The sequence below is a fragment of the Choloepus didactylus genome, chromosome 4 (assembly GCF_015220235.1).
Source record: "Choloepus didactylus isolate mChoDid1 chromosome 4, mChoDid1.pri, whole genome shotgun sequence".
Lineage (NCBI taxonomy): Eukaryota > Metazoa > Chordata > Mammalia > Pilosa > Megalonychidae > Choloepus > Choloepus didactylus.
The window spans coordinates 143,200,865-143,227,675 of NC_051310.1; the positions used below are offsets into that span (position 1 = coordinate 143,200,865).

Here is a 26,811-nt window from a genome sequence, read left to right on the forward strand (position 1 = left end):
TTTCTTAATGATCATTAAGAAAAATACTTCAGTACCCTATATCCTTAATTCTAAAACAGCACTGCTTGGAAAATGCAATATAGATCTAATAGCAGTTTTTATAGGAGTGGGAGGTACATATGTAGATTGTAAGATGTAACTCATTCTCAGAAATGGCAAGATGTTAAAAAAAAAAAAAGCGCACATCCCAGAAACAAGAAAAATAATGTGTTCACAAGTGACTATTCCTTAAAAATAGACCCTGTCTCCTCCATTTAGCTCTCCCTCCATATCCAACCTAATGCAACATAGTTTCTGATCAAAGGAACACAGTCTAGCAACCAAAAAAAATTCAAAGTAACTTGACGTTCTTTACTGAATTTCTCAGACACTGTGGAGGGGATACACAGTTCTCAATAGCACTCAGAAAACCCCAACTCTCTCCTCATCTGCTCCTGCCATAGCACTGAGCTTCTCCAGTATCCACTTCCTCCAAACTCCCCCAAAATTTCTCTTCATGCTTTTGGCTGTGCACCATTTGCTTTCCACTATGGTCTCTTTACTTCCACGTATGCATTTTAAAACTTTTTTTAAAGAACCCATCAAACATAACAGAACCCTTTTCAAGGGGTTGAGGTAGAGAAGAAACTGAGTCATCAAAGCCAGCGCATTCTTAACCAGACGGAGTTGAAGGAAGGCACCACAGGAGAGGCACCGTATGTTAGCCTGATTTGTAGGGGAACTTACTTACAGGGCCGGATCTACAGCTGCACAGGATGTGCACGGCACAACCAAGTGGCTCAATAGACTGCAAACACTTTGATTCCCTGACCTCAGGCTTCCCTGTGGAAGAACTTCCATTAGTTCCTGGGCTTTCTGCAGTCCCTCACTCATTCCTCCGCAGGAGTGAGTTTTTTGATCCATGAGATTATAAAAGGAATGCCTAAGTCAGTCATATCCTTTTTGTATTTTAGGCTCAGCTTCCCTACTGACAGAGTCCACTGTGTTTGCTCTCTGCCTTGTAGTAAGGAAACTGCCTTTGTCCAGCTGTGTCAGTGGCTGCTTGTGTAGGTCTAATTCATGGGTGATGTATTAGTAAATCCACTTACTTGGTCACAGATTTAAAGCTGCATTGGCCAATCAGCTAATAAAGGTGATATTTTTTAACTTAATCTTTATAAATCCTATGCATACCTCTCAACTGGTCCCAAATTCTGGAAAGGAAGCAAGGAGTGTTACGTATTGACCCTTAAAAATCCAGCATGGTTTTTCAACTTTTCTTTCAATTCCATGAACCACTCCCAATTTTCTAATAATTTCTTTTTAGCTTAAATTAGTTTCTATTGCTTGAAACTAAACAAAGCAAATGAAAATATCACAATAATTAGTTGAAACTAAATTTATGGTAAATAGACATTAAGTTTAAGAATGTGTGTTACAGAATGATTTTTAGATGCATTTAGAAGGGAAAACGCCTTTCTCAAGAGTCTTTTAGTGGCTACCTATAGCCTCAAAATACCTCAACCCCTCTAAAATTGTATGGAAAAATATAACCAAGGATAAAAGTGCTGGAGAAAACAGGGAAAGAGGGATGTATGTACACATTTACTGTTGGTTAGGAGGCAGAATGGCATAGACTTTCTGGAGGACAGTGAGGTGGGTCCACATAAAGCTAAGCACGTGGGTGCCGTAAGGTCCTGCAACCTCTTTAGGGGGCATTTACTTGGAGGATCTGAGAGCAGGGACATGAATGGACATTTGCACACTGGTGTTTACAGAGAGAGTATACATGATTTGCAATGGGTGGAGGTGGCCTAAGGGTACTCGACTGAGGAACATAATGGTGAACTGCTGTGTGTGCATACAATGGAATATTGAGCTACTGCAAGAAGGACTGAAGCTGTGAGACACACGAGGTGAATGGAACTTGTCGACACTATTTTGAGCAAACTCCGCCAGAAACAAAGGCAAACACTATAATGCCTCACCAAAATGGACTAATTACAATGTGTAAACTCAGCATTGAACCTTAGAGCACAGCTTATCAGAGGAACACTTATTGTAATACTTCCTAGATTGTAGCTCTTACAGCAGTCATGTCTATTCCTGAATTGTAATGGCTATCTCCAGATTCCAAGATGCTGCTCACTTTGGGTGTAACCTGATGAATCCCTGGAACTTTGGGTACCTGTGTGACACCTGAATCTCAGAGCTAGAACTCAGCAGATATGAATGTCAGCATTAGCACATATAGTGAAAAAGAATCCAGACTTCAACAGGAGATATGAATGAAGCAGATGTGTTTAGGACTAGGGCAAATGGGGCCAAAGGGTATACTGACTGCATTTTAAAACTTCAAATTCCATGTGAGACCAAGGGAAGAGATGTTTAGTTGGTGCAATATCTGTATTTCCTAAACAGTTTAACTTGCACAGTTCATTCAAATACCATAATTACACAGAACTTTTAACAGGAAGTAAGACCTGGTGGGTTTGCATAGGTTAGTGTGAAATAGCAACACATCCCAAAGTAATTTGGACAGAGAATTAAAATATATATGCAGGAACTCCCTGAGGAGCTGGCGGGAAATGCAGTGGTGTTGGGCTTCCTCACCTGGATTGTTGCTGATGTTCTCACAAACATTGAGGATGGGCAGTTTGATGTGCCGAGCCCTCTATCATGGGACTTGCCCTTATGAAGCTTGTCACTGCAAAGGAGAGGCTAAATCTACTTATAATTATGCTCAAGAGTCTCCCCCTGAGTACCTCTTTGTTGCTTAGATGTGGCCCTCTCTCTCTAGCTAAGCCAACTCGGCAGGTGAACTCCCTGCCCTCCCCTTTACGTGGGATCTGACTCCCAGGAGTGTAAATCTCCCTGGCAACACAGGATATGACTCCAGGGGATGAAACTGGACCCAGCATCGTGGGATTGAGAACATCTTCTTGACCAAAAGGGGGTGTGAAATTAAACAAAATAAAGTTTCAGTGGTTGAGAGATTTCAGATGGAGTCGAGAGGTCAGTCTGGTGGGCATTCTTATGCACTATATTGATAACTATCTTAGGTTTTAATGTATTGGAATAGCTAGAAGTAAATACCTGAAACTATCAAACTGCAACCCAGTAGCCTTGACTCTTGAAGACGATTGTATAGCAATGTAACTTACAAGAGGTGACAGTGTGATTGTGAAAGCCTTATGGATCAGACTCCCTTTATCCAATGGATGGATGAGTAGAAAAATGGGGAAAAAAAACTAAATGAAAAATAGGATGGGGAGGAGTTTTAGGTATTTTTCTTTACTTTTATTTTTTATTCTTATTTTTACTTTTTCTGGTACAAGGAAAATGTTCAAAAAATAGATTGGGGTGATGAATGCACAACTATATGATGGTACAGTGCACAGACTGTACTTTGGATGATTGTATGGTATGTGAATATATCTCAATAAAATTGAATAAAAATACCTCAACCCTATACAAATCCTAAGCTATTGACAGCAGGACTATTTTCATCCCATTCTCATAAATTTTATTACTATTCCATTGGCATGCCACATTTTTTCCTAAATTATAACTAGTTCTATTAACTATTGTTTTGTGGCTTACTTCAAATTGATTGCAAAACAAATTTAATGACCATTAAATTAGAAGGGTATTTTTCTTTACTTTTATTTTTTATTCTTATTTTTACTTTTTCTGGTACAAGGAAAATGTTCAAAAAATAGATTGGGGTGATGAATGCACAACTATATGATGGTACAGTGCACAGACTGTACTTTGGATGATTGTATGGTATGTGAATATATCTCAATAAAATTGAATAAAATACCTCAACCCTATACAAATCCTAAGCTATTGACAGCAGGACTATTTTCATCCCATTCTCATAAATTTTATTACTATTCCATTGGCATGCCACATTTTTTCCTAAATTATAACTAGTTCTATTAACTATTGTTTTGTGGCTTACTTCAAATTGATTGCAAAACAAATTTAATGACCATTAAATTAGAAGGGGCATGATTAAGATTTTGAAAGTAAGTTAATCTAACCTGGAGTCTGTATTTGATATCTTTAAAATATACTTTTTTCTTCCCCAAAAGAAATAGTCTCAAATTATTCCTCCTGTAACAAACCATCATTTAAAGCCATTTTTAAAGAACCAAGTAATTTTTATGTCATTCTAAAGTGCTTGCCAGGAAAAATGTCTAATCTTTATTAGATAAAATTTAGCACTGTTGGAAATGAAGTAATCCCTCAAAACAGAATTCGTATCTTTATAATCAAAGGGAACAAACACCTAAGTATGTCACAGATGTTTCCTCAGTCCTTTCTTTCTGTACAATTTATTATAAATTTTCAATAACTATATATTCTTGAAATGCTGAGATAGATTTTGGCACCGTTACTTAGAGTAATGGGGTTACATGGCATTGCTGTTTGCTGTAAACCAGGGGTTGGAAATAAAATGGAGAAGCACTGAAAGGATACTGTGGATATGGGATCACAGAATTTTGGAGAAATTTTTGAGCCTATGTACAGACTCTACCAAGGTCAGTTTTTCACAAGCAGAGACTATTAAATTGCTGTTTGCCCATATAGATTTTTGGAAGCACTTGGAAGACCCCTTTATTCCAGCTCCCTAAATCGTCTTCACCCACCTGCTGATTTCTGGAATTCCCCCAGACACTCTGTGTCAGCTTTTTGGCTTGTGGCAGTCGTTAAAACACAAACACCATTAGCTTTGGGGGTCATGACAGTTTAGCAACTTGGCATGATAGAAAGAACCTCCATTTTATTCATAGCTCAATCACATGGTAGGTTATAGAAACACCTGCTGCAGAGATTCAGGTTGCAGGAGTACATGCCTCAGAACTGATCATTTTATGGCAACTCTTTGAAAGCAGATAATCCTCCCAGCTTTATGCTCCACAGAGAGAGCCTGAGACATCCACAGGCCTCTGGAAGATCAAGCTTTCCAGATCAAAACATGGCCACTCAGAGGAGGGCTGGGCCATGAACCAGTGCCAGACTTGTCTACTAATTCCATCTCCCTTAATGTAATTTTATTTCAAAAAGACCTTTGGCCAGGGACCACAGTGGTCCATCTCAACTGGACTCCCTAACTTTGATTCTTTCAGTTTGCAGAGTTTGGAGTATCAGTTCCTTCAATGCCAAGAGACCCAGCTCTCCTTATGCCAACTGATCCACTATCTTTCCAGGCGCCAGCTCTACATATCCAGGCAATGACATAGCTTTTGCTAATCCACTCAAAAAGGACAACGGTTCTTCCTAAAGCTCCCAATGGGACCTTCACTCTTAGAATTTCGTAACAAAGACAGACCATTCAAATAACAGTAAAGTCCATTTCAAGGTGATTACTTTTTGATACTATGTAGCAGATGGCGCAGTCTTTCCCCTGCCAAAAGTGAAATTTTTGATAGAGTGTCTTGCTACATTAATATGCTTATTCTTCACCTGGCATCTTAAATTTTTAAAAATATGAATGAAAAGTGCTTGAAGTACACCCTCCACTGGCTGTAGCTAATTATTACAATCACCAATATTCTCTTCCATTTTGTGAGCTTTTGCTATTAGCACTCCCTGAGTGCCAACCCCTGTATTAAGCACTTTGCATTTAATTCTCCTAACAGCCCTGTGAGGTTCAAGGAGGTTAAGTAACTCATCCAGCTGCACACAGCTAATCAGTAGTAGAACTGGAAGGGTGTTTGTCTGGCCTCATTGTTGAATCACTCTGCTGCCTCTCCAATGTGCGCACTTAACAGGAGAAGCAAAACCATTTCAGTAGTTTCTAACTCATCTCCCACCACCCCTGCAACACCCACCCCCACCCCACCCACACACACTTGCAAAGTAAGCAAGTAACTTCTACAGCTTCTTCATCTCAGTGCAGGTCCTAAGCTAGGTACACACTCACTGCAAATTCAAGCACATCTTTCTGGCTGCTGAGCCTATCCAATAGGAGTTCTGTTTACATTGAAGGCCTATGAGCCTCCTGGAGAGATAGCAATTGGCTCTGTTGGGACCAATGATTGACCCCTAGGGTTTATACCTCCAAGTGGTCAAGGTACATTGACCTTCCAGGAAGACGGGGGAAGAAACTTATCTTGAGAAAAGAAAATGTCAGGACACCCAAAAGTTTGCTTCGTCTTTTGAGAAGAACACAGTGTTCTCCTTCTACTTCTCAAATTGCTTTCTCATTCAAATTGCTTCCTGGTTTGCAAAAAAAACAAGAAACTCAGATACCAGCCAAATGAAAGATCTGTATCAGAAGATGCAGGGAGCGTGAGGCAGGTAAGTATTTAAGCAGATGATAGCATTTACTAGATAGTAGGGAGGTGCTCTTTCTATCCTTACTCCCTGATTTCACCTTGGCAGGGAAGCAGTCAGAGTGTCAGAGCAACAGTTGGGGGACTGCAACCACAGCCAGGGGCCGTCATGCCAGTCCAGGGGTAGAGCAGCCTGTCCAGGGAAAGCAATGCCTGGCAAGGATCTGATAGCTTTATGATGGAGTAGAAGACAAGAGTGCCATCAAGGGGGTAGGAAGAGGATGCTGGAGTTGTAGAAGCATTCAAGAGATATTCTAGCACAAGAAGGGAACAATTTCCTTGGTGGAAACCGAGCCAGAGGCTACCGTTTTGTTGCACTGACCCATAGTCCCCCATTCAAAATTTTATTTTTAAAATGAAAGCTAAGACAACTGGCTCATGAGACCAGAATGCTTCAACATTTAGGATGGCAATCACAGATTCCTATAACATTAGAGTTGGCAGGGACCTTATTGTTTTTCCAGTTCTCATTAACTCCCTGTGCTGAAATTTTCTTTATCCCATCCCTGGCAGATGCTCCCATAGTCTCTCCTTGGACATGTCTAGTCACATGAAAATTGCCTCAAATGGCAGCACATTCCTGTTTTGTAAAGGTTGGATTATTGGACTATGAGATCCCAAAATTACAGACTCAATGTCCCCAGATCACTGCTGTTCATAGGACTACATCCTAGATTAACAACAATGGCACTGTTATAGTCCATGAATGGGCATGGTCTTAACCAGAGGTGTAAAACAGGAATACTTTGTTATTAAACACAGTGTTTATCACTCCAGGGACTATTCCCAAGCCTTCCAGTGGTTCTGGAGGCAGAGTATGCCAAAGGAAATAATGCATTTCCTCTATGAAACCAAAGCCGAGGTGAGATGTCATATACACACAAGTACCAAATCATGAATTCATTCAATCAGCGTTTACTGAGCCCATACTATATGCAGGACTTTATGCTCAGAAGGAAAGATACAAAGACAATGGGCTAGTCTGCTGTTCAACAGAAGGAATTTCTAGGGCCCTGAGGCCTCTAAGATATACCTGAATTGCTTCAAAAGTTTACAGAATTGCAAAGTTCTCTGGCACATAGCTTTGGAGCACAGATATACAGAGCTGTGCTCAGACAGCTCCAAGCTTTACAAGAATGGACCACTGGAGATGTTGTTTCCTGAATAAGCACTTTTCCACATCTCTCTACACCCAATCTGACATGTGTTCTAAGCAAGCATCTTACAAAAAGGGGTAACTAAGAATTCTAATTACCTGACTGTTTCCATGCTTCAGGGACTCCCCGGTACACACACTTAAAGCCATGCAACATGGAACAAAAAATCCTGTATACAACCAATTTCAAAGAGAGGCAGAACTTGCTGCGATTCCCTAATTCTAACATACTGCAGCCACTAGCCGGCAGGAGGTGCAGCATTCAGAAGAGGCATTTGGAATTTGGAAAAGAAATTGCTGATGGGGCCACTAGAGGGACAGCAGCTCCACGGAGCAGAGGGAGCCACTCACCACACACTCGAGGAGACCACGGGGATGCTTCCTGTCACGTTAATTTTGTCCTTTAAAACTCTTAACAGTGGAATTCTGTCTCTTCTTCCAAACATCCACTGATAGGAAAGCACCTAGTGCTGCATTTGTACATTAAGAACATTCATTCAAAATGAAAGGATATTAAATAAAACGAGCTAATTGAGGCTTCTATGAAGGAGCAAGAAATTTAGGGTTTCATCTCAACCTGCCCTTTTCATTCTGTCATAAATTTTATCATGGAAACAAAATGAGAGATAAATGGGCCATAAAATATTCTGTACATCAGGAAGTGAGGACGCTCAGACGGGGTAATTAGATCACTGATGGAGGGCAGAGTCACAGTGGAGCCAGTGCTGGGAAGCCAGCCTTGTTTCACCACCGTCAAAAGCCTTATGCACAGCAAACTTTGTGTTATGAGCTGGGAATTGGGGGTAGAAAATGTTTTAGAGGTGAGAGGCTATTTAGATTACTTATGACTGTCAGTGGAATAATGAAGACAGCATCTTCCTGTGTAGACAAGCATGTAGCCAAGAACACCCGGTACCTGGTGGGCCCAACTTTCAGAAATTTAAAATGTGAGATCTGAACATATAAAACAACAAAGTATAGAGCTCTGTTCACATTACAAAAGCACTATCACTTTCTAAAAGGATGCTCTTGTTGCAGGATTTCATTTGAAAGAAATCCTCCCACTGCATTTAAAATAGGTGAAATTACCAACATTTTATATGCATAATGTTTCAACAATATGTTTATGGCCTGCTGAGATACAATAACGGGAGAAAAAAACATAATTTTTGGAAGAAATCAGTATCATTATCATTAATTTTTGTTCTAAGGTTAGTTTTTGTGTTACTTGATTATCTCATAATGGTGATGTTAACCTGTTAGATATAAGACAACACTACAATTTTAATTTGGGGGTTAGGGGAGCAAAAGGTCAATCAACTGTAAAAAATATGATGGACACATGAAGATAAAGTTTAAAAGCAATGGGAAAAATGTCTCAAAGAATTGTTTGTTTTCTTCTTTGTTTCCAAATATTTAACACTTCAACCATTTAACTATTTCAACTCAAAGTTTTCAATTATATCACTGGCTGGGAATTGCTGATGTCTTCAAAAATGTCATTTATCATAGGGGGAAAAAAAAACAGAATTAGCATGAATTCTTCCTGAATTAAAGCCTTGGGTATGCATTCTCAGGGAATTTGTGAGCCTCTGCTTTAAACTAGAGAAAACATTGGCCCTAAGCAAAGATAGAATATGTGGAAATTGAAAGGCCCATCAAGCCAAAAATAGCATCTGCTCCACACCCCAGGCAACCAAAGTGCCAAGCCCAGAATGCCTTTGGCAGTGTCCCTGCAGAAATGTCCTGTCAGTATCTAAGCCTCAGGCAGAAATGAGCAATAGTCTTCACATGGGCCTGTGGAGGCATAGCACAGACAGGCCTGTCCCTCTACTGTGGACACGTGAGGGTCAAGCTGAGCAGCTGGGCCTCGAGTACCAATCCCATCCTCCAACCTGATACCGGAGGCTTCCTCTGTTTGTATATTGGGCTTTTGAATACGTTTTTACTTGAAATAAAGTTTTTGCTGCTAAAAAAAATATGAATTAGAGGATTTAAAAGTGCTGAAAAGTCTCTATTCAGGGTGTGTGTGTGTGGGGGGGGTTAATTTTTGGCTCATTGATGCTTATTTTCCTATTTTTGCTTTCTGTAACTTTCAAATTTTTGACAATGAAATGGTACTACTTTTGTAATTAAAATATACAGTTATTAAAATAAAAAAGCAAGCTTTGCCTACTTCTCCAAAAAAAGTGCTGAAAGCAGACTTTCTGCTGGGATCATAGCATTCTGAATGTGAGTTGCAATTTTCAAACATAAAGCACAGCTGTTTTGTCTCCTACCCCAAAACTATGAAACAGGGGAAAGATTATGAAAGCAGGAACAGGAAAAGACTATTGAGAAAAGTGGCTACTATTTCTGGGCTCAAGTCTCCCTGGCAACACTGTTCTCAGAAGCTATGCCTTCCTGTGTGGAGTTGTAGGGACTGGTGAGTGATGTATCCAGGGGACTCGATGGAACCCAAAGTGAGAAGACACTAGGAGATCTCTGAGACAAAGCAAAGTCAAAGCAGTCCAGAGAGATGTGACAGACACAGAGTTTATTGGGCATAGTGCTGTCTAATGTTCAGTGTAGCCAGTGGCCTACAGAGATAAGCAAGAGAGGACCAGGGAAGTCACTAATTCTTCAGCCATGAAATATGAAAGATCCTCAGACTGCAGGGATGATGGCTAACAAAAACGCAGTTCCAAGGAACAGCTACAAAAAGCAGAAGGTAAGGTTAGTCAACAATTGGTTGGCACAGGAAAACTGCAGAATTAGAAAAATGGGGACTGTAAATTGAGGGTAAGAAATGATTTAGAGGTGAGAAGCTCTAAAGCCACCACCAACAAATCAAGACCAGTACAATTTAAGAACAAAGTGTGATGTATAAAAGAATGATCATAGTTATCCTGGCTGCACACAAAAGTGTTTCCCACTCAGTTGGGTAAGGCAATTCATGAATGCATGGATGCAATGAGACAGAGATACTTTAGAGGTGAAAAGAAAAGAAAAGAAAAGAAGAAATTTCCATGAGAAAAGGCACAAAAGCATACATATTGGAAACTGGACTTCAGTCAGTACAGACAGAGCCTAAGGGGGATTCACAATCAGCATACATCTAAAGCATGGTTCTCCAAGTGTGGACCCCAGGCCACCAACAGTTGGGGGCTTGTTACAAATGCAAACTCTCAGGCTCCACCTCGGACCTATTGGATCACAAACTCCAGGGGTGAAGCACAGCAGTTGGTGTTTAATAAGCTCCCCAGGTGATTCTGTACATTTTGAGAACCTTTGTTCCAGAGGCTGTAAAATCACCAGGAATAGCTACCTATCAAACACATCAAGGCAAAGCAAAGATTATCAAAAAATCCCAAAGGTGGCCAAACACTGAAATTCAGCCTTAGCCACCAATGGCTAGAATTCTTACCTATCTCTACACCCTATTTCAAGTTAACATTATTTCTTGCCTGATCAATCCTGGTTTGCCCAGAGAAGTCCTGATGTAATTATAAGAGTACTCACTCAAATTGCCCAGGTTTGGAATATAATTATGTGGCTCCCCTAGTGATAGATAATTCCAAATCAGATCCCCTGTTTCCATTCTTGTCCATCTCCAATATGTTCTTTTCCCAGAAGCTAGATTGGTCTTGCTAAAAATATAAATCATTCATATTACTTCTTTCTTCAAAACCCTTCAATGACTTTTCACTGCTCTGAGAATCAAATTCAAACATCTCACAATGGCCCACAGAGCCTATGTTTCCATCTTCATCTCAGTCCACCTTGCTCTTCACTTTCTTTGTTCCAGGTACATTGGCCTACTGTCAGTATCTTGACAAGCCAAGTTCACCCAACTTCAAGGCCTCTGCACTTGCTGGTCTTTCTTCCTGGATTGCTTCAAATCTCCATCCCTCTTCCAACTAACTGTAGTCTCCTTTCTTCATCTAATAATATTCCAAGTGAGTTCTCAAATATTCTTTGACAATATTACTTTAATGACTGCATAATTACCCATCATATGGATGTGCCATAACTTATTTGACCACTCCCTAATTTTGTACATTTAGATTGTACCTATTTTTTGCTGTTATTAATGAAGCTATAATGAACTAATCATGATTCTTCGTTACAACCAACTCAAACTGTCTTAGGCAAAGGGGGAAGTTTATTGGAATGATACTGGGGTTTCTCCATAAACAAAGTAAGGGTTGAACAACCAAACTGCAGATAAGGCAGAGACAGAGAAATAACTGGGACCATTTACATAAATGTTACTAGTTTTCTCTCTATCTCTATTGCTATCTATATAATATCATTTATCTTTTCTTCCCTCTGGATGCAGCATTACTCTTTTTCACTCAGTGGGTAACATGGCTGGCTACCTTCTCTTTCAAACCATGGCTCCCACCACCAGTGAATGATACTGACTCATGCTCTCTTTAGTCCCATGGAAGGACTCTAACTGGCTCAGCTTGGGTCAAGTGCCCTCCCTTGGGTCAGTCAGCTAAAACAGCATTTGTATAAACCCCAGGGCTAACAAGGAGGATGAAGCCCAGTTAAAGAGGGATGGTTAAGGGCAGAGAGATGCTGAGCAGACACAATTATGCAGATACTATACAGACACAGATATTCATATGCAAGGATAGGGGGGATTTTTTTTTTTTAAATAATGGCACATTTAAAAATAATTACATAAAATAAAATGGTTTTTAAATCCTATAATTTTAATCTCTTAAAAGTCTTTCAATGTTTTACATTCCTTTCAAATATTTTTCCAAATTGCATACCTAGTGTTACATAGTTGCATTCAAATTAAACATAAAATCATATATCAAGGCTTTTGTTACTTAGTATTTTAGCAAACATTTTTCATACTTCTGCATTTTCCTCATACTTATAGTTGTTACTGTTTTTAATTTTATTATAAAAGTAGTATTTGCTCACTGTACTATTACTAATGGCTAAAACTTGTATGGGGTTTCCTGTGGGTCAAGCACAGTACTAAGCACATTATCTATGTTAACACATTTAACTTTGCCCTGTTTACCTAAATCCTGATCCTTTGAGGTAGGTTCAATTATTATCACACTTTTTTTTAGAAGAGGAAACCTAGGCTCCAAGAGGTTTAAGTAACATGTGCTAGTAAGTGGCACAGCTGGGTTCAGTGCCAGGGAGCTGGGCTTTAGATTTACAACAGCAACTCTTAGAGGAAGCAGGAAAAGACCCACACGTGATTCTGATTCCCTGAGGCCACTTCTATTTACATTTCAGAATACCCTCTTCAAATCTCTTTTATTTGCATTCTTTTCCTTACAGAGTTGAAATTACACGGTGAGGCGGATGGCAAATATTTGGCAGGTATCACACCACTCCCTTTCTTAACCCCTGTCCCACCCCACTCAAACACAGCACACCTCACTTTTTGTTCTCCACATTCTTTCCCCACTGAGCTCATATCTGGCCTTCAAATCTATCTGAAAAAAAGTAGTCATTCATGATCAACTCTAGTCAACATGTACGATAAAACCTATACACAAATTCTAAACCTGTACCATCTGATTCCTGCATTTCCTCATGTTGTCAAAAAACAATTTTTATAAGTTGTAGAATTGTTTTTATGATTTTATTTACAAACACTCCATATCTATCAAAAGTCCACTCTCCTTTTTCTGCTTCCCCCATCCCCTAATAACTTTAATCTACTTTCTGTCTCTGTGAATTTGCTTTTTCTAGACATCTTTTATAAGTGGCAGCATGCAATACTTGTCCTTATGTGTCTTGTTTATTTCACTGAGCATAATGTTTTCAAGTTTCTTCCATGTTGCAGCATGTTTCAGAACTTCATTTTTCCTTACGATCAAATAATATTCCATTGTATTTATGTGTCATATTTTGTCCATTCATTTGTTGATGGACATTAGGGACACAGAGACACCTGTTGGTTATTGTGAATAATATTGCTCTAAACATTGGTGTGCACACATCTGTTTGAGACCCTGTTTTCATTTTCATTGGGTGGAATTATTTCTATACATAAAAATTCTATATATAACTTTTTGAGGAACTTCCATATTGTTTTCCACAGTGGCTGCACCATTTTACTTTCCCAACAAAAATGCACTAGAGTTACAATTTCTCCCCATCCTTCCCACCACCTGATATTTTGTTGTTGCTTTTTTTAAATAATAGCAATCCTTGTGTGAGTGAAGTGCTATCTCATTGTGGTTTTGATTTTCATTTCTTCAATGGCCAGTGATATTGAGCATCTTTTCATATGCTCAATTTTTATATCTTCTTGTCCATTTGTGTATTTGCTTTGGAAAGATATCTATTCAAGTTCTTTAGCCTATTTTTTCATTGGGTTGTTTGTCTTTTGTTGTTGCATTGTAAAACTATTTTATATATTCTAGATAATAAGCCTTTATCCAATATATGATTTGCAATTACTTTCTCCCATTTTGTAGTTTGTCTTTTCACTTTCTTGAAAATGTTGTTTGATGCACAAAAGTTTTTAATTTTGATGAGATCGAATCTATATATTGTTTCTTTTGTTGCTCATGCTTTTGGTGTCATATCTAAGGATCCATTACGAATCCCAGGAGACTTGCCCATCTGTTATCTCCTAAGAGCTTCTAGTTTTAGCTTTTATTTAGGTTCTGGATCCACTTTGAGTTAATTTTTGGATATGGTGTCAGGTAGGGGTCTAATGTCATTCTTTTGGATGTGGATATCCAGTTTTCCCAGTACCATTTGTGCAAGACACTATTTTCCCCCATTGTGCGTGTACGTGGCACCCTTGTCAAAAATCCATTGGCTGACACAGGGGAGGAGACCATGCGAACCTAGAACGATGCAACTGCAAGCCCTGGTCGCCAAGGACTGCCAGGCACCACCAGAAACTGGAAGAGGGAGCCCTAAAGGGCACTGCTCCCGAATCAGTCACTTCCCAGAGGACAGTGATTACACCACGACAGCTCCAGGTACCTCCTTCGCATTGTGCGTGCCTCCAGCGTTTTCCCCATACTTAGCACCCTCTGCTCCTGCCTGGAGGGCCCTGCCTCGGTGCCAGCGGGATCTACAGCCGCGAGAACAACATCGCGCTCAGGGCTGGCATCCTCTTTGCGGCTCCAGGCCTCAGTAACATCAGAGGCATCATCGTCCACATTTCCAGCAACAGCGACCTGAGCCACAAGCGAGACGAAGACAACACACACACACACACACTACAACTACACCTGGTCTTTTTACTTTGGAGCCCTGTTTTTTTTTTTTTTATTGTGGCTGAGATAGTGGGTGTCTTGTCGGTAAATATTTACATTGAGAAAAATAAAGAGTTGACGGTTAGAACAGATAGGAGTTCCTCAAGGCTTCCCCTTTCCCCCTTACGCCAGGATGCTGAGCTGCAGGTACTGACGACGGCGCTCGTGGTCCCTCGAGGCCTCGCCCTCCAGGGACGCATCCCCCACGGGGGAGAGAATCGCGGGGCCCATTCCTGTGGACGAGCTCTCCATGCACACGCTGAGGGAGCCCTTCGCGGTGGCCGCCACCACCTGCTTCAGCCCGGACCAGGAGGCAGGCTTCCTTAACTTAACTGCTCTGGTTAGAACTTATACAATATTGAATAGCAGTGGTGTAAGTGGGCATCCTTGTTTTGTTCCTGATTTTGAGGAGACAGCTTTAAGTCTTTTACCATTGAGTATGATATTAGCTGTGGGTTTTTCATAAATGCTCTTTATCATGTTGAGAAAGTTCCCTTCTATTGCTAGTTTCTGAATGTTTTTATCAAGAAAGGGTGCTGTATCTTATCAAATGCCTTTTCTGCATCTGATATAATCTTTTTTCCTTCATTCTGTTTACGTGGAGTCTTACATTGATTGATTTTCATATGCTGAATTACTCTTGCATTCCTAGAATCAATCCCACTTGGTCATAGTGAATGATCTTTTTAGTATGCTGTTGAATTTGTTTGCTAGTATTTTATTAAGGATTTTTGCATCTGTATTCATAAAGGAAATTGGTCTATAATTTTTTTCTGATGTCTATTTCAGATTTTGGAATCAAGGTTCCCTCCTCTTGAATTCTTGGAAGAGTTTGAGAAGGCTCAGTGTTAATTCTTTAAAAGTTTGGTAGAATTCACCATTGAAGCCTTCTGGTCCTGAATTTTCTTAGTGAAAGGTTTTTTGATTACTTGATTCAATCTCCATATTTGTTATAGGTTTGTGAAAATTGTCTATTTCTTCTTGAGTTAATTTAGGTAATTTTTATATTTCTAGGAATTTTTCCATTTCATCTAGATTATCAAATTTGTTGGTTTACAGTTCATAGTATTTTCTTATCCTTTTTATTTCTGTAAGATCAGTAGTGACATTACCATTTTCATTTCTGATTTTAGTTATTTATCTATTTTCTTTTTTCTTTGTCAGTTGGGCTAAATGTTTGTCAATTTTATTAATTTTTAAAAGAACCAACTTTTTATTCTGTTTACTCTCTCAATTGTTTTTTTATTCTCTATTTCATCAATCTCCTCTCTAATCTTAATTATTTCCTCCCTTCCACTAATTTTGGGTTTACTTTGCTCCTCTCTTTCTAGTTCCTCAAGGGTGTGAAATTAGCTTATTAATTTGAGATCCTTCTTCTTTTTTAGTACAGGTATTCATAGCTATAAATTTCTATCTGAGAAAAAATAACTTTAAAAGCATCACTTCTAAGGCAGAATGGTTTTCTATTTCCTAAAGATGGCTACTAAGTTGTTGACAATATTTTGCTAGTATAAATAGGACAGAGCTATTTTTAAATAATACACAATGCTACAATGAATAATTGTACATAAATTTTGTCTTTATTTCAAAATTTTTTCCTTAGTGTATGTTCCATCAGAGAGCACGGATGCCAGGCCTTTTAAATCACAACTTCCCAATCTTCAGTTTGTCATTTTCACTTGCTTCTCAAGCACCTGCTTTGGGGTGGGGCAGAGAAGGGGAGGCAGAGAGGAAGATGTGTATCAAAAAGTGGGGAGTAGGGGGTTGCTTTCTGAAGTCTTTCCAGCAGAAATTCTTGACCCTTTATTCATCCCTCCCTCACTTTTCCTTGGGTGGCAGTGGGAGTAGGGATGTGACTTACCTGACCAGCAGTTGGTGCTTGGGATAAAACTGGACATGTGTGGAATTGCCCCATCCTTTCTAGAAACAAGCCTACCTACAGAAGCATTTGTTTGCTGGACTCCTTCATTGCTGGATGTTAGCCAGTGCAGACTATATGAGGGGGAGACATTTGTAGATACAATTATCTAGTCCTAAGTTTCAGTAAGGAAATCCAGTGGTCTATGGATATAAGACACATTCTCCAATTATGAACTTTAGCAGCAATACAATGAGTCTATTTTGGTCCATCTGCCCAGCTTCTATTTCTCAATCAGTTCAGACTTTGGGCCGAGCAAGATGGTGCTATTTACTGCACCGCAAGCCCCCCAATAAATTGGAAAATTCATTGTAGTAAATTTCGTGTTTATTTTTCTAAGCTCTTTGTATTTTATACACAGTTGTGCTGTATGTTTACAATCATTTGCCCTCAAACTTTGGCAACTTTATTTTACCAGGAGAGGTTCTGGGGCTAGCCTGGGTACTATCTCTTTGTAGCCAATTTTCCTCCTTGCATTAATAATTTTTAATCATTTTTAAAATCACTTTTAAAATAGAAAACACTTTATTTCTTTTTGAATTTGTGAAAATATATTTGCGGCATATTGCATGTTAATAACCAAGTGATTTTTCTACGAATATTCTGTCACAGGTTCTTTATACCTCAAACCTGTGATCTCTGTTAGAAAAGGCCTAAGCCTAATCAGGTGGTGATTCTGTTGGTTTGGGCTTCCTCAAGTAACCTCCCACTCAATTAAGAGTATAGGGACAGACAACCGTTTAAAAATAAAGAGAACTCAAGACAAAAATTCAGCTTTAACACGTTTTTACTAAAAGGAGCACTTAAGATAAAAGGAACAAGTTTACAATGTAAAAATTAATTGCTACATTACCAAGCCTGGGAGCCCCTGTTCCTCCAGACACAGCTGGATGTGAAATCAGAGAGCTCCCCCTTGTCTCAGTTACAGAGAATTTATAGCACTTTTGGTTTACATTCAATCAAATAATATTCTATTTTTACAGTAAATGATGCTTTGTGAACATGAATGGTTCAAGATCAAAGGAAGGTATCCACATTATCAGAGAGTTAGCCTTGAATGCCTGTAAAATTCTACTAAAAATATTTTTACTAATTAAGCTATGAATTCTGTAAGAGCAATATAACATACGTTTACTTGCATAAAGTCTAAAAATTAGAAAAGAGATTACTATCACTTGTTTCTACTGATTAATATAGTTTTTTTTATTTTATTCTATTGATTAGTTTAGCCATTGCATCATATTGATAAACATACATTTGATTAGGACTGTATTTAACCTTGCTACATTATTTATGACTTTTTAGCTTCTTCTTCGGTATAATTTTCTAATATGGGACTTGAAGGGTATGAATCCTCTGTCCTAGTTATTATAGTAAGGCCTTTCCACTTTGTATCATTTGGAAATTGTTCTTGAGTGTTTTTAGGTAAAAGTTCTGTTAAATATGCTTCAATATCAGAAGGGATAACTGGTTCTTTACTATTAGAAAATATGAGAGCAGCATAGAGAGAAGGAGTCAGCACCCTCATTATTAGACTCCTCTGTAGAGATATTATCCTGTGACAATTTCTTAATACACATATTCCCTTAGATGAGTCGATATTCATGTGTAACAAATATGCACAAAAGTATAGCCACAGCTTTCATTGAGCCTGATTTTTGCATAAAAATGTTTTATAATATGATATGCTTCCCAACAATATTCTAAAATTTTAGTAAGCTACTCATCTTTAAGATTGCATATGAAAGTGAAACATTACCAACTTAGCAGTTAAGATCTAAGAGGTTATAAAAATAAATAATTTAATCAAATATTCAGAAAATAAACATAAATGATTACAAAATTATAGATACATATCATTTAAGCTCATTATGAGGCATTAAATATATCTTTCAGAATCATTCAGATCAATGAATCTAAAAATTTTCATTTCAATATGACTGGAATTCAAAAAATATTCAGTTCTTAAAAGAATAGTTTCTGTGTATGGGCTTTTAGTTGGGTGGCTAGACAGAAAAACAACCCCCAAATATATCTATGCCCTAATCCCCAGCACCTGTGAATATGTCACCTTATATGGCAAAAGGAAGTTTTCAGATATAATTAAAGGTACAGTCTGTGAGATGGGAAGATTTACCTGGGTAATCTGAGTTTTCTCTGTGGGCCAAATGAAATCCAAATCATATGAGTTCTTAAAGTTGAAAACCTTTCCTGGCTGGATTGAGAAATAAGACAAGAGGAAGAGGAGAGATTCAAACAGTGAGATGGGCTTGACATAGTTGCTGGTTTTTAAGATGGGGGAAGGTGTTACAAGCCAGAGCATATGGTTAATGTTTACAAGCTGGAGATGGCCCTCAGCTGGTATCAAGCAAACAAAAAGATATCTCAGTCAAACAGTCATAAGGAACTGAATTCTGCCAACAATCCAAATAAGTTTTAACATCAGGTAGGTTACATGGTCTTTCATTTCTAATCAAATTTCTTGTAGTGGCCATAATAAAAATTTATTTAAACTTCCATTGGAGGAGACTATAGAAATAAATATCAGCCTGAAGGAATCAATGGGTATAATTTACATCTTTTTAAGAGAATTTGCCTCTCACAAATTTTCATTCTGTATATATAATCCAAATAAAAAAAAAAAGTCAACAGAAATAGAATGAACTTTTTATAGGTTCAGATTATATGGAAAGTAAAACTTTGAGTGAGGCCTGTCACCTTCCCTGTGACCCACAAATAAACACTGTGCTTAGGAGTAGATGTGTTAACCTGGCCACTGAGACTGGGTGATAATTATGGGCTCACTTCTTCCTCAGGAGTGCCTGAGAAAGACATTCCCTGGCAGATGGAGGCCCACTACAACATTCCTTCTCCTTTGGTCAAAAGCACTGTGAAAACATTAACTGGAAACTGCTTGGCCAAGTATGTAAATCACATTTTTTCAAAACATCAGGTTATCCTAAAGGTGACTCCCTTTTTGTTGATTTTCCCTGGAATGTGGTAAACTAGCTCCAATGATGTGTCATATTTATTTGTTTTTACTTTTTAAATTCAGGAACATTATTTTATCTTTGATCATGGTGTATGCTTCACTTGTCCTTTCTTTTTTATTTTTGTTTTTAATCACCAGAAGCATCTATCACTGTTGAATTAGACCTCCTATTGCTGTCCTCCATGCCAATCTTCTTAGCTCTCATTTTAATCTCTTTGTCCTTCTCCCTGAATTTTTGAGATTCTTTTTAGATTTATTTCCCACATCTGTGATTCAATTTTTACCGTATTAATTCTGCTCTGTACTACTTCTATTTCCAAGCTCGGCCATAGTATGTGTTCGATAAATGTTTCGTGAATTATTACTGTAGGATTTTTAGTTTTTCCATTCTCTTTTCTTCTTTTGTTTACCTCTTTTCATTTAATCTCATTGATTTTCTTCATGTCAGGTACACTCTTTTTCTATGTACCCATTTCATAGAGCCATGTCCTCCTGCATTCTAGGAACACATCAAACAATTTTTATCTGGTTCTTATAATAAACCATTTTCAGATGCCTGTCCTTTCTCTGAGTCTTCAGAATGATGCTTTCTTCCCTTTATTTGGCAAAATTTTTCTCCATAAGACTCATGTTTCACTCTATTTCTCACTCTAGAATGAGGTGAGCTCTGTTCAGATCTTGCGTTGGTTAATACGTAGAATGTGTGCTTTTCCCTTGGGCCCCACTCCAGGTGGGGTGTATTGAGTCACCTCAGATCTACTTGGGTGGATTGAGTCACTTTCCATAACTATGTCTGAATGATTAATTGATGCATGCAATTTTTAGCCTAATTTGCAGTTTCCAGCAGGATTTCATCGAACAGCATTTTGCAGGAATGAGTTAGAATCTTTGCCCTGCCCTACTGCATGGCTTGGGGATACTCTGAACAGATGGAGTTCATAAAGCACAGCAGTCCTCCATGTGTTGCCAATGCTTTCCGGCTCTGCTTCTACCACAGCACTTTGCTTGTGGGAATCAAGCCTCCCAGGATGAAATTCGATCCTCCCTTACTTCCTGCTCAGTTGTTTTTTGATGAGTGTTTTATTCTGCTGAATACAGGAAAAAGAGGCACAGATGGGAAACAGGGACAACACTGGCTGCTTCAAGATAAAGCACCAACACAGGAAAGGGAAGACAGCCCATTTTTTTCGTTTGGAACAGATCTTACATTTCTGAATGACAGACAAAAGGTTGTCCCACCTTCATTCTGGTTGGTATAGCACAGATCATCAATTGTGTTTTCTCAGTTTCTTGGGCTTTGTCATTGTTGGAAAATTCTCCCAGATTTTGGCACTGGGATAACTAGTGGTCAACCAATATTTGGTGGTGATTTTCAAAATGCAGGCTCTAGAATCAGAAAGATTTGCATTTGCATCCTGGCTCCTCACCAGATTTTTGACCTCGGGAAAGTGACGTCACATCGGCAAGCATTGTTTTCTCCTCTGTAAAATGGAGATGATACTAGTATCCACTTCATCAGTATGCTACATGGAATAACTGGGTTATACATCTGGCTTAGAGGAAGCATAGATACCCCATGGAAGTCAGCTATCTTATTTTTAGTGTTATTATGAGTTTTCATCTTTTATCTGTTTCCATAGGTATTATAAATTATTTTTTGTTTTCTTATACAATTAATGAATATTCCTTTGGGGAAACATGTAAAATATTTTCAAGACAAAAGACAAAAATTAAAATCACCTGAAATCCTACCACCCAGAAAGAACCACTTAGACATTTGCATGTTTTTTTTCAGTTTTCTTCCCATAAGTATGTGTGTGCATGTGTGTGTAAACAAAAACAAATTAATACTACTTTTCTTCACTGTCATTACATCACATTTTCACGTTACTAACTGTTCTTCAACTGATAGCTACATAATATTCCATTGTTTGTATATATCATAGTTTATTTAATAATGACCTATCATTGGACATTTAAGGTTCCAAAAATTATTTTATAACTAACAACACAGAGATGAATATTCTTATCAATAAATCTTTCCTCTCCATCTATGTTCTTTTTTTTTTTTAAATAATTCCTAGAAGTGGAAGTGTTGGGTCAAATGATGCTTAGGTTTTACAGGCACTTTTTACATATTTCCAAATTGCCTTCTACAAGGTCAACAATTGCCAATTTGCATCACCTTAAACAATATGAAAATAAAATTTCTTTTTTCTAGTTTAATTATTAGTAAAGTTGAACATTTTATGTTTATTGGTAATTTATATTTCTTCCTTTTATTCTGTAAATTGCCTGTTCATGTTGCCTGATTTTTCATTGATGTTTAAGATAATCTTTATTTAATAAGCATTCTAATCACTTAGTAGTGATAGATACAATCTTCCCAGTTTGTTTTTTAATTTTTTTAATGAACGGTTTTTGAAGCACTTCATATATACAGAAAAACACACAAAATGAACACCCAGTGAACCACTCCTCTAGTCAAAAACTAAAACCTTGGCAGCACCACCAAAGCCCACTTCATGCCTCCTCCCAATCACTTCCCTCTTCTCCAAAGGTAACCCACTCCTTCTAGTATCATAGCTTAGTGCCTGTTTTTGAACTTTACAAATTTACAGTTCTAAGGCCATGAATGTGTCCAAACTAAGGCATCAACAAGAGGATACTTTCACTGAAGGAATGGCCAATGGCGTCTGGAACACCTCTGTCAGCTGGGAGGGCATGTGGCTGGCATCTGTTGGTCCTTTGCTCCCAGGTTGTGTTTCAAAATGGCTTTCTCCAAAATGTCTCGGGGCTTTTGTCTTAGCTCCTCTCTCTCAGCTCCTGGGCATCTTTGCTTCTTTCTCCCAAGGTGTTTCTCTCTAAGTGTCTGGGGGGTCCCCTCTTAGCTTCTCCAGGGCAAACTTTGGGCTTCATCTCCAAACGTCCTTCTGTCTGCATCTCCAAGCATCTTCAAGCATGAGCAAGTATCTGGGTCTGTGTTGGCTCTTAGCTTCTCTCAAAATACTCCAGTGAACTAATGAAGATGCTCCCTGAATGGGTGGAGCCACACCTCCATGGAAATAATCTAATCAAAAATATCACCCACAGTTGGGTGAGTCACGTCTCCATGGAAACAAACACTCTATCAAAAGTTTCCACCCTAATCAAAAGACTAATAAATCTGCCCCCTCAGGATTGTATTAATTAACATGGGATTTTGAGGGGACATAATGTATTCAAACTGGCATAGTGTATATTTTTCTTTGTGGGAAGATTTTCAATTACGGATTCAACTTCTTCAATAGATACAGGATTTTCAGGTTTTGTAATTCTTTTTACATTAGTTTTGGTAAACTCTGTTTTTCTAGCAATCTGTCCATGCCATCTAAATTTTCAAACAGTTTGTCAAAAATATTTTGTAATATCCTCTTTTTATCTTTTTCCTTTGTAAGATACGTAATATGTCTCTTTTTTTCATTCCTATTGTTAGTAATTTGTGAAATTTCTCTTTCTTTCTTGATTAGTCTTGCCTCAGGGGATTATCTTTTTTTTATTTCCAAGTCATTGTGCTTTTACATGCATTTGTTTGTTGGTGTGTTGGTGTGTTGATTTACAAAGTTTTATATTGCTATGCAAATCTGTCTTTTGCTTTCTTCGTCATTACTTTGTATGTTTTCCCATCTCAAAATCAGATAAATATTTATGTGTATTTTCTTTTAGTTGTTTTTTAAATATTTTGTAGTTTTTACTAAATTAAAATTTAAAACTAAAAGTAAATATGTACACGTTTATAATTCAATATACCAAACAGTTCGAAAAGGTGTTAAATGAAAATTAAATTCTCTTTCTCTTCACCCACATTCTCTTCACGTCTCAGAACTTCTGTAACAATTTCTTGTGTATACTTCCAGAATAATTTTTAGGCATGGACTAGCTATATGCATGTTTCTGTGGTGGGGGTTATGCATGTACTACATATAATATGTATATTTTAGCACACTTTGGGATGGACAGAGTTCTAAGCACTAGACCTGTATTCCCATGTTGTTATAGTTAGTTGTTAGATTAATTTTTTTGTTCCTTTAAATTAGTGATTCTCAGATGTGCATCAGAATTGCCTTCAGGGCTCCTTTCAACAGATTTCTGGTCTCACCCTCAGTTTCTCATTCAGAAGACCTGGCGAGAGGTCTGAGAATTTGCAATTCTAAGTTCCCAGGTGATGCTGATGCCACTGGGCTGATGGGGGGCCACATTCTGAGAAATGATTATTTCAAAATCCCAGAGGAAAGACCTCGTTCAAGTGTATTTAATGAAGAATAGCAGAATCTGAGATGAGAGTAGTCACTGTGACTGACAGCCCCCTTTCCACACAGATACCAGTTTCAAAACTGACATTCCAGCAGGGATTGCCCCTCATTTGTGTTCTGACAATGCAGCCCTGTTGTATAATAAAGATGGGAGGTTGGTTTTCAGGCATAATCCTCAGACCTGCATTAGCTTCCCCAGAGACTTGTTTGAAATGGAGATTCTCACTCCAGCCCTAAGAAACTGGAGCTCTTGGACATGAGTGATCTCCATTTAAAAAAAAAAAAAAATCAGGCGATTTTTATGCACCCTTACATTTTCTAACCCTGATCTGCGGGATAGAGCAGGACAGCAAAGAAAAGGAAAAGGTGGTGTGTTGCTAAGGAAACATCTGGAAGCAGGGAGTAGCACAACAAAAAGGAAAAAGGAAACTGAAACGAGGAGCAGCCTACCATTACAAACTATCACTTATTAAGCATCTCCTATACTTGGCACTCTTTTAGGCCCTCCATATGTGTTACCTTCTTTTATCCTCACAACACTATGGTAAAAAAAATGAGGCTATGGTTTTTAAAGAAGAAACACTAGTATGTGGTGTTACTCAGATTTGAACCCGTCTTTGGGGTTCCGATGCTGCTGTTCTTTATCTGTTCCCTGATGCCTCCTTCGCCAGTTCTCTTAAGGGAAGGAGGATTGTGTGAGTGTGCTCACAATACATACACTGGCCTCTGAGTGGGGATGTAGGGATGCTGACAGAATTGTTGGTCTCATTATGTTGATGTGCCCAGTGATAAAGAGGATAAGAATGGCTGAGTCATGGGTGAATCTGGCGATACGAAAGACAACCTGAATAATTAGAGCTTAAGTAGAGATTTCAGTTTCAATTGCTCAATTTGGCCATTGGCAGAGCCTTATTTCTCAGACAACTATTCAGTCAACCGTCCTGTGAGTCACCATCACGAAAAAAACCCAAGTCTGATTATAGAAACCCACCAGGCACCAAGAACAGCAAAGCAGTGGAGTCTGGGAAAGCCCAAAACTAACATTGCCAAGATCTCCTTTCTTCTGATTTTTAAATCCATGTGTACTTCTTGGAAAATTTAATCTGCATTTTTTGTCAAGTTACCCTTAACTCATCAAAATGCAGATGCATGAGAGCCGTTGAATGTTTAAGAAGCCTGATGTGCTTTCTTTCTATTCTTTCTTCTTCTTTATCTTCTTCTTTTTTTTTTAACATGAGCCCTTACAAGCGCATCCTTTCCTATCCCTATTCTCAACTTTTGAAGCTGGAAGTTATATTTTGTAAATAAAAACTAAGCCTAGAACCTGAGAACAGGCAATCTCAGGCCCAACCTACAAGCCTATGAAAAGCGACAAGTTGAAAGTCTGAACAAATATGTTCTCTCGTTTCCCAGAAAAGTCAGCTAGCAGCTGTGGGAAGAAAGCCCACCATGGTGCAGACTCAGTCTCCTCCACAGACAGCCCTCTGCCTGGCAGAGGAACACAAAACCTATTCCAGACCCTTGTTGCTCATTTTCTAATTCAAAGAGCTCTGCCCACTCTTCTCAGGGTAGTGTTCTGGAAGCCCGACATAGTGACTCATTCCACTGAGATCCACAGGGTACCCAAGCATGTGGAGTATATTCCAAACTCTTTGTCTCACTGCTGCAGAAGGATTTCTCTGGGAAGAGTATCCCAGCCCCTACCAAGTGCTAATCACCCAGGGCCTCTTCCAGGATACCTGACATAGATGGGAAATAAGTGGTAGGTCTTATCCATCACACAGTTCCAAAGGAACAAGTATTTACAGCCAAATCCATTGTTCATTGTTTATTTCATATGCTCTATTCTTTTGTGTTGATAGGTTGATTGTTATTGCTAACATGGTTTTTACAACTTGGAGCTACCATTAAATTGCCAGTATCTAGACTCTGTTTTCAGCAGTCCTTGCAAAGCAAACTCAAATCCAGGGTGAATTGCTCCCTGGAATGAGATTCCATTTGAAGTTCAAAGGAATAGGTTAAGCCTGAGTAGGTGAAGAATGGCTAGACTTGGAGTTATATTGCAACCCATCAGTATCCACTTGGGATGTTTCATCTTGCTTTGGCTCAGACCCTGGGAATAATTTTTCATTAGCTAAGAACACTAAATGTGTTCCATGGTCTTTATTGTATCTTCATTGTTATTATCACTATTTCTTAGCCTTAATATTAATGTTGAACTGCTAAGAGCATCTTGAGAAACTGACTTTGAGAAGTAACCAGTTGGAGAATTCATTTTTCTCTCTAAAAGTCTTAGGAATAAAAGTCTTCCAGGATAGGGTGGTAGAGTGAAGACAGGTATTAAATTGTATCCCTAACCCCTTCCCCCAAAAAGACAAAAAAAAAGTAAGTAAAAGCAAATGAAAAATATAGAGGCAAAAACTTTTAAAAGTGGTGGCCAGAAAAAGAGAAAATTTCAGAAGTTAACTTGCTATCCCTCTAACATACCTCTCCAAAACAGTAGGAGAGAAAAAAGTAGTGGAAAAAAAACCCCCAAATCAAACAGCTTAGGGATGTTTGCATTTTTATTTTGTATGTGTGTTATCCTTAAAAATATGGTTATCTCTAGAGTTATGGCAAAGAATGATAATCAGTCCCTTGATTCCTTCTGACTTGGACTTCTGACTTTCATCCATGATATTTTGGATGAGGTAAGATTTTACAGCTTTTGTAGAAATGGGGGAGATATCACTGTTCAAAATATCAGGAGTGGAAGAAAAAAACAATTTAACAAGATTATATATATATATATATATATATATATATATATATATATAGAGAGAGAGAGAGAGAGAGAGAGAGAGAGAGAGAGAGAGAGAGAGAGAGAGTTGGAAGATAGAGAAAAATTAG

General features: G+C 38.4%; 1 pseudogene; it reads left to right on the forward strand.

The window, feature by feature from the left end:
* Positions 1 to 14,311: 14,311 nt before the first annotated feature.
* LOC119532827 lies at positions 14,312 to 23,935 on the forward strand (annotated as a pseudogene).
* The last annotated feature ends 2,876 nt before the right edge of the window (positions 23,936 to 26,811 follow it).